The sequence below is a fragment of the Haemorhous mexicanus genome, chromosome Z (assembly GCF_027477595.1).
Source record: "Haemorhous mexicanus isolate bHaeMex1 chromosome Z, bHaeMex1.pri, whole genome shotgun sequence".
In the NCBI taxonomy this organism is placed as follows: Eukaryota; Metazoa; Chordata; class Aves; order Passeriformes; family Fringillidae; genus Haemorhous; species Haemorhous mexicanus.
The window spans coordinates 41,016,622-41,025,344 of NC_082381.1; positions in this window are offsets into that span (position 1 = coordinate 41,016,622).

Here is an 8,723-nt window from a genome sequence, read left to right on the forward strand (position 1 = left end):
TATTAGAAATTCAATAAAGGGGGCTGTAGGCTCTAGACCATTGAAAGGAATGTTGCAGAAAGACTTTGACAGAATATTTTACAAGTGTTTGGGCTTTTGGAGAAAAAAGCCTAAGGTCTGGGGAACAGATTTATTAGATGACTATAAAGATTTCACAACTCCAGCAAACCCAAAATCCATTTTAAATCAGAATTACATGTAAGAGCTCTTTCGTGCCCTAATATCCCCTAATGTCATGTCAGGCACAGGTCATACTCATATCTATTTAATTAGCTCTGGAAATCTCTGCTTTTTATTTTCTTTTGCCTATACACAAGGCAGCAGGGTCGAAGCTATAGACCTTTGGCTGTTTTTAAGCTGCACACGTTTGTGTCAGAGACCTGAGCCGCTGTGGCAGGCAGATCACTGATCACTGCCTGCAGATTTCTGCTCCCTGAATCCTTCCTGCAAGCTGTACAATGTGGTATTGTGGCTTGGATAGGAAGAAGTGGTCTTCCAAATGGAAGCCTGAACCTCCCCAGGCTTAACTTAAACACTGCAAACCAGATCTAGAAGAAGAGCATGATGCAAGCCCCCTGCTCTGATGGTCATTTAGTACAAAGACAGATTATCACACCTCCAGGGTGCCCCACCAGGAACAGGAATTTGACCACAAACTGAGCTAGTTGTCAGAAGACATCTAGCTGCTCAGCTCAGACAGCGCAGAGATGGGGCTGGTGTTTGGAGCAAAGTTATTCCAAGCAACATGCAGGAGTGCACTTATTTGGAGATTTGAATGCTTGGCAGCCTGGCTGTTCCCACTCTACCTTCAGCCCAGGGGCGGTGTGCCAAGAGCTGCAGCCCCCAAGGAAAGTTTGAGAGCACAAAAGCTGTCAGCACCCAGCTGTGGGTGGCTTGGTTATGACTGTGCCCAGACACCCTAATCATGTGTGACCCCACTTACTTGGAGCCAGACAGTCTGCTTTTAATCCTGACAGTAACAGAGTTGGCCATATTCTCAGGGAAGAAATCTCAAAAATTTCAAAACATCCCTGATGGAACATGGCCTTTACCTGCTTTTGGTTGAAAAAGCCTGTGTTCATTTATTTTTACTGTCTCCAAAGTGGGAGGTCTGAGTCTTCTGCTAGTGAGATTGTAAAGTATGAAGGACTTTTATTTCCTGGGAAACCCACCGTAGTGCAGGCCTGTCATTGGCAATATTTTAGCTTATAATGAGGTTGAGTTTAATACACTCAGTGCTGAAGTGGTCCATATATACATGTTACATCTGCACAGACAAACTTACTTGTTCATTCTGGAGGGGAAAGAATATTAAATATATGTGTGAATACAGAGCTGCAATGAGGCTGACATTGCATTCCAGAAATACATAGGAGTTAAGAAATTTAAATTGTATATAAAGGAATAGCACTACATATTCCAGGTGTTTATGGTGTTCAATTCTCCAGAGCTGTTTAAGCTACTAGAAAATTAACTGTGATTCTCTACAACAGTTTTGGTACCTTGTTTTTGAACCTAGAAACGGCTAGAAAAATGCTATTTTATGTAAAGTCCAGGGAGTTCTTCTCAGTCCATTTCTACATATTCAAGAAAACATGAAAGAAAAAACATAAAACTGGATTTTTAACCTTCAAATTACACAATCATAACTAGTATAATGAATATACTCACAACTATTACACATTAGGATAATATGGAAGAAGTAAGTTTCGGTTCATAGGGCTTCATTTGAATGAGTTTTGGTGTTTGCTTTTTTTCTTTTTCTTGCCTGTCTGCTTGGCAAAGGATTACACATTACAGTGTAAACACTGGCTTCAGTAGAGATTGGGCTAACATTTTATTGGGCTAACACTCATGCACACCTGACACACCCACCTGAATTTGACTATATCTCAATGAGAGAAATTCATGAAGAGCCATAGGTTTGCAGATGTCTTTAAGGTCCAGAGCTCAGCTCTTTCAGCAGGTGTTAAGAATTTTTAGGAACTGACTACTGTCTTTATTTATTATTTCAATTGGAGTACACATGATTTGGTGCTAACCACATTTATCAGTACAAAAATCTTCTGAATTACTAACTAGATGGATAATGTATAAAAATAGATACCTTGTTTCTAGCCTGGAAAATCTGTTTTAAGAATACTTCTCCTGCCTGCATGTATGTGTGCATGTATAGCAATGAAGTTTTTACATGTAAAATGTACTGTGAAACATCATATATTTATCATACTGCACTGATTAAACCCCTTTAGCATCAACTATTAGTTTGACAGAAAGGGCCTTTTCCTGTGAGAGGAATATGTTGTAAAGTCCCTCATCAGTTGATGGGTTCTGAGGTTCTAAATACATAATTTAAAAAATTATTTTTTTTCTCTTCTCTGTGGGAATCAGAAGAGACTAATTTTAAAAAACAGTGGGAGTGTCAATAAGGAACTATCCCTGCCCTGAAAAAGAGGTGTTTTCTCCTGAATTCTATCAAATAATTTATTTCTCAAAGTGATTGATTCTGTTAATAAAATACTCTGCAGGGTATTAGCAAGCCTGTTCTGCATGATCTTTTCTGCTTCTGTTTCAAAAGTGATTTTTCCTCCTCCAAATTCTACACAATTGTGCTGTATAGCAATGATGCAGTTGTATGGGAAAGCTCAGGTGTGGGTAGTAATGTGACAACAACAAACACAAAGAGTTTGCAGCAATGGAAAATTATCAATAACAGATATAGTTGGTACTGTTCTATTTTATAAAGCAATGTTAGAAAAAATAAAGTGAGCATCCAGCACAAACAGCAGGATGTATAAGCTTCAGAATGGGAGGTTTAGTAATGAGAGTAATTTGTTTAGCTATTCCTAAAATCTTAATCAGAGTTATATATCAGCACTGATATATACTTTCCCAGCATCTCTCCTTCTCAGAGGAGAAGCAATGTTTCTTAGACACTGAAGGGTCTGGAAGAAAGCAATCCTTGTTTCAAATCCTTGTTACTTCCAGACTGATCGTTGAAAACAATGAAACGACAATCAGGACAATCTTTTCTTTTTTTTTCTGTCACTTATTCACTGGGCTCCATCCTTTAAAAGTACTTTGACAAATACACCGAAGTCATGGTGTTTGAGTTTAGGAAGTCACAACTGGTGAATTCTCTCAGTAAATCTCCCTGGAACAGGGGAGTTGCTCTTCTCCCTCCAGTTCTGGTTAACAGCTCTGTGGAAGGAGCCTGTGGTTTCTGTTTCACCTGGCACTTACCATTTGTAAGAATCTCAACAGTAGGTGAGACCCCTGGAGAAGAATGTTAAGTGAGCTTATATGCCAAGAGGATGTTTTTTATCCCTGCCTCACCCCCCTACTGTAACAATAACAAATAACAACATTTATCTTCTCCTTTCTTTTGTCTTTCTGTAAAGCTGAAGTCAATAAACTTCTCAGGACCAGGCTGTCTCTTCATTGGCATGTGTTCTGTTCCACAAACATGGTCCCCTGGAGACTTCCTAAAAAGCAAATACACGTCACCTGCCTATTTACGGGCAGGTTGGACAGCCTAAAGATATTAATTCAATTCTGTGAGTTGTAACAGCTCATAATCCCTGGAGCCTGACAAGGGATAAATTATTGCTACCCTTAAATGTTTCCTAAGTAAACAGAAGTTTACAGCTTACAATTTTCTCTTTCAAGTGGGTCATCTGTAATATCTATCCAACAGACACATCTGAAAGGTTATGAAAACTCTTTTACAGTGGGATTATTGGATACCTTAAAAAATCTTTCCTGAATGTGTTTCCATATCAAAATGAATTTAAAAGTAAATAAATAAACATTAAAATTTATTATAAGAAATCTGTTGTAGTAACGCGCATTTCTCTAGGGTATTTGATAGTAGTTTCTCTCTTCAAACTGATACAAAGTAACAAAGGAATGATTATGGGTTTTGAGGCTGGCCCTGAAAGAAAAACATTTACAAGATGAAAGCAGACCAGTATTCGCAGCTATAACAAAAAAAAATTAGAGTTCTTTCTCCTGACAATTCCCACTGATAAGAGAGACAGAAGGCACAGTCCTAACAGAAAAAAAGGGGAAAAAAAGAGAGGAAAAGAAAGAGAAGGGGAAGGGCAAGGGGAAGGGGAAGGGCAAGGGCAAGGGCAAGGGCAAGGGGCAAGGGCAAGGGATAAAAAAAGAAAATAATAGAAAGGTATTTTTCTCTCTCTGAACAGCACATTGGCTCCTATTGTTTCTCAGGGGAGTTGGAAACACATGGAGTCAATTTTTTTTTTTAATCAGACACCACTTTCATTTTTCAACAAGGTAGAGTGAGGTAGAAGAGACCTGCATTCCCCTTGTGTGCATGTTGGCACTGACACACACTTTTCAGTGTTTGTCACAGGAAAGGCCACCAGTACCATTCAGAGATGGAAAGCAGACCTCAGAGACTGAACTGCTAAGTGCTGTCTTCTTGCAGGATTTTCACTATCTGTTAAACATGTTTTAATTAAACAAATTCTCAGTAAAATGTTGATGGTAAACATCCTGAATTAAATTCTCCAAGAATCCGCAGCACTTTCCAGCTACGAAGGAATTTTTTTAGCCCAACTGCATCCACAGTGGATGGAAATGGATTTTAAAACAAAACAAAGCCCACAAACAATTTAAAAGCAGGCTTTACAGTGACCCCTGCCTGGTCTGTTTTCAATAGATGCACCTCATTAAAGGCCAAGATGACAGGCTTAGGGAGTAAAGTCAATACCTTCAGAGTTGCCCTCAAAATCTTTCTAAGACTTTAAGCTACCACCGTTATCAAAGTGTCGGAGATTCTTCCCTAAAAAATCAATAGCAAAATGACCATCAGGGTCCTATGTCTTACCATATGTTCTGTTCTATTTGTCGGAAAATGTGTTTAATCCATTTGTTGTGGGTGTGAAATTTTATCACAAGAAGAAGAGCAGCTTTCCTAGTTACTGCTTATGATCCCACTGTTGTTATGAACAGGTTCCTCAAATGAAACATGTATGTGCACACCTAGGTAATATGCTCAAATCTCAATAGTACCAACACATCAAGTAAATTACTCAGAGATGCCTGTTTTCCTGAAAGATGGGAAAATATCTTCAAAGTATCAAAGCAAACTATGAAACATAAATCAAAATCATCACCTTCTCTGAAAAGCAGCCCACCTCACAAAAAGTCTGCTCACTTTCTAAAACACAAACGGTGAGCAAAATAAATAAAACAATTTTTTTTTTTTTTTTTTTTTTTTTTTTTTTTTTTTTTTTTAATAAATGAAGAAAGAAAATAAAATCCCTGGTTGTTTCCATGAGGCTGACATATATGCAGTGAACATGGGCAAGATTTACGAATCCTTCCATCTAATGTTTTCTCTGGAGGAATTATTCTAGTTTTAAAAAAATAAGTTAATAACTTTCTTTCAAGTTTTCATATTCTCAGTTCTGGCTTTTTTAATCTATCAAGCATAAATTACTAATATACTCTCTGTCCTTTTTGTAAGTAGAGTCCTTGCTTAACTCTGACCTACTAGGCTTTAGGCAACTCCAAAGTATTTTCTTCTTCTTCAATAACTTGTTTATGCCTAGAAAGGCTTGATCACATTTTCCCTTGAACCTCAGAGCCTTGGTTTAGCACAAGTTTTAATAAGAACTATTGAAGTCTTTGTGTTTTAAACCAACACAGTGTCCAACTAAAGCCTTTTACCTCAGAACAGAGCAAGTGACTCTGTCAATACTGCTGTTGCTATGCTTCTGAAATGCCCAGGATTATCAGGGTAAAATGAAAACACAGGTCAAGTTGCAAAACCTGTGGTATCTTCTCCTCAACCAGATTGCATTTTTTTCCATACTGGACTCTGATACTCTCTTTGCTGATAATGAATCAGATTTTTATTTTCCTGGTACAGAGGACAAGAAAAGCCTAATGGAAAAAACAGCAGAATCTTCAGAAGTGAATGATGGTTTTCTAAGCTGAACTTAGAACTACCAAATGTGTATGACTAGAACACCTTATTTCTTGATTTATTTTTTTCACGACCAACATATTCACTGCTGACCTGAGTAATTCCAGTCTCAGCTGGAAGACAGCTGCCTTGTCCTTCAAGACAGCTGTCAACTATCTCCAACCTCTTCTGAAATCTTGACCCCTGCAGCTGTGTAACTGAATGTTCAGACTTCCCAGTGTTAAACACTGATAAGACGCAAGCATGAAGAGTAACTGCTGAGTAATCCTGGGAGAAGTTCAAAGACACTAGGAGCCTTCAAAACAGAGAAACACACAGTAAGAGCCTGTATGGATAAAGTCCCCATGCAGAAAACCTAGCTGATATGCTGCAGGGCTGGAATTTCACTGTGGGTTTCAGTTGCTCAACTAATTTTTTTTTTTTTTTTTCATGTAATATTTTGGTGTAGGAGCTTTTTCCTTCTTCTTAGAAAGCAAACAATCAGAAGATAGTTTCTGAATGATTCCTGCAGCCAACATACAATTGTCTCTCTTGTATTTATAAAATCTGATTTTCTTACCTGATTGCCAGACAGCTGCAATTCCTTGCAACAATCATGTTCTTCAGCACTGTATAGAAGACAGACTTTCAAATGAATAAACAGTAACCTGTTGCTACTTTTGCTCCATCCATGAGGGAGCTGTAACCTCTTAAAGAGGGCCAAAAGTCCTTGGTGTGTTTTTGAATTCTCTCGGTAAATGTAAGAGCTTCATCTGCATAAAGGTCTTCTGTAATATGTGACTGGAATTTCTCAAGGTTTCCCACATCTGGATGCTGCTAATACTATCCATAAATTTCATATGCTTTAGAAAAATGCTGACAGTAGTAAAGTTTTCAGGGAGAAGACTGAATGTTTGATATGGCCTCAAATACAATTATTTGTAAAGACATTGTTCCAGTCAAAGAAAATTCAGTTTGCAATCAAAGCAAATGAAAGAATCTGCTAGAAAATCAAGTACCTGTAAAAAAAAGGCAATTTCTCTGATTGAATGAGAGAAATTAGGATGGCATATTACAAGTCCATCTAGAATGTATGAAATATAGGAAATTGCTAAAGTAGAAAATGGAAGCTGGGCTTGAGCCCACTAAGGTCAAGAGTGAGGAGAGAACAAAGCTTCACCATTCTTCTCCCTGTCTCTTGAATACTCCCTGAGTCTGCAGGGAACATGCTGTAGTGCAGTGATGAATCTAAGGCAAAGGATGAAGTGGGCTAAACTAGATCAGCAAATTTAATAACACACAGGGTTTCCTTCTGGGAAATCTCCAGCCACTTCATAAATCACCATATGAAACTGCAAACTGACACTGTGGTGTAGATTGTCCAGGAACCAGCAGAAGATTGGACAAGAGAATGGTACAGAAGCCCAAAAGATAAGGGACTAATGTGTAAGTCTCATACACCAATAGCCAGCTGTCCAGCCAGCAGGGGACTGTTGGCAAAAACACCCAGAGATTGATGGTGATAACAAGCTGTGAGAAAGAATAGTGTGTGGGAGAAGGGGGCCATACATAGGTAGGGCAGCACCTTCCTGGGACAAACACCTTTGTGCAGACTGGACAGCTCACCAATTGGATCTGTGCTGGAATCAGGACTGCTGTTCTCTTTTTCTCTCTTTCGTATTTTTCTCTCTCCCCTATTTTAATTCCCCTCTCTCTCTCTCTCTCTCTCTCTCTGCCTCTCTTCCTTCTCACTTTGTCCTTGATCCAAAACCCACTGGTGTGTGATTATATTAGGATCAGGGACTAACGTGCCAATTTCCATGCCGAGTGTGTTATTTACTAATAAAACTTTGCAAGATTTTTCAGACCCTCTGAGTTTTGTCATTAATTTCAACCCTGAGCATCTGTGAATCTTGGGTGCTTGCTTCCCCTTAAGGGTGGGACACCACAGATGCAGATGCAGCTTGTCATCTCATCTACATAAAAACGGCCTGTCAGGATTATTTCTTCCTTTCTTTTCATTTCAGTTGTTTAGAATCTAATCCTTATTACAGGATTATTTTTCTAATCCTCAGTAAATCACATATGGAAAAATAACAGCATGCTCTCCAACTGACAGCACCTTTGCAAATTTTGAAATCCCCTTGACATGCTTGTTTACTCACTTCCTTCTTCAAATTACATTTCTTTTTCCAACCTATTTTGTGCCTATATATGTGTTTATATGCATATGTATGTACACATACCTGTTTAAGCATACACCCATACATTTATACATCTCCTCCAGGGCCTGTGTTATCCATTGCTGATGTAAGGTGAGGCTATTCTGATTGTTAAAAGAAATCACCCCTTCAGCTGAATGAGAAAGAAAATAAATAAGCCTTTTAAATGCAACTGTCTGAAAGCTTCTTTCCACTGATGGAAAGTATGTGATACCTCATAGAGAATTAATTATCTCATGGGCATGACCATCAGAAAATTGCGTTTGACTCCTAAAGAAAGAAAGACCATTGCACTGTACTTGTAAGTTCAGAAAGCACAAAGCATCTCTTATGCTTATTTGCTTGCATTATGGTCTCAGACAAGTGAAACCAAAACAGAATTTCTGGATGATGAAAAAAAATTCAGGTTACCAGGAAACCAGGCTGATCTAACCAAAGCAAAATACACACTAAAATATTTAGCAACAGAGCCATAGTAATGCTCAGATGTGCCCCTCTCTCCTATTCTTTCCCCAAGGAAATACTAGAGTTAACTTAGCTTTTGGGTCTTGAGGTATTTCCACATT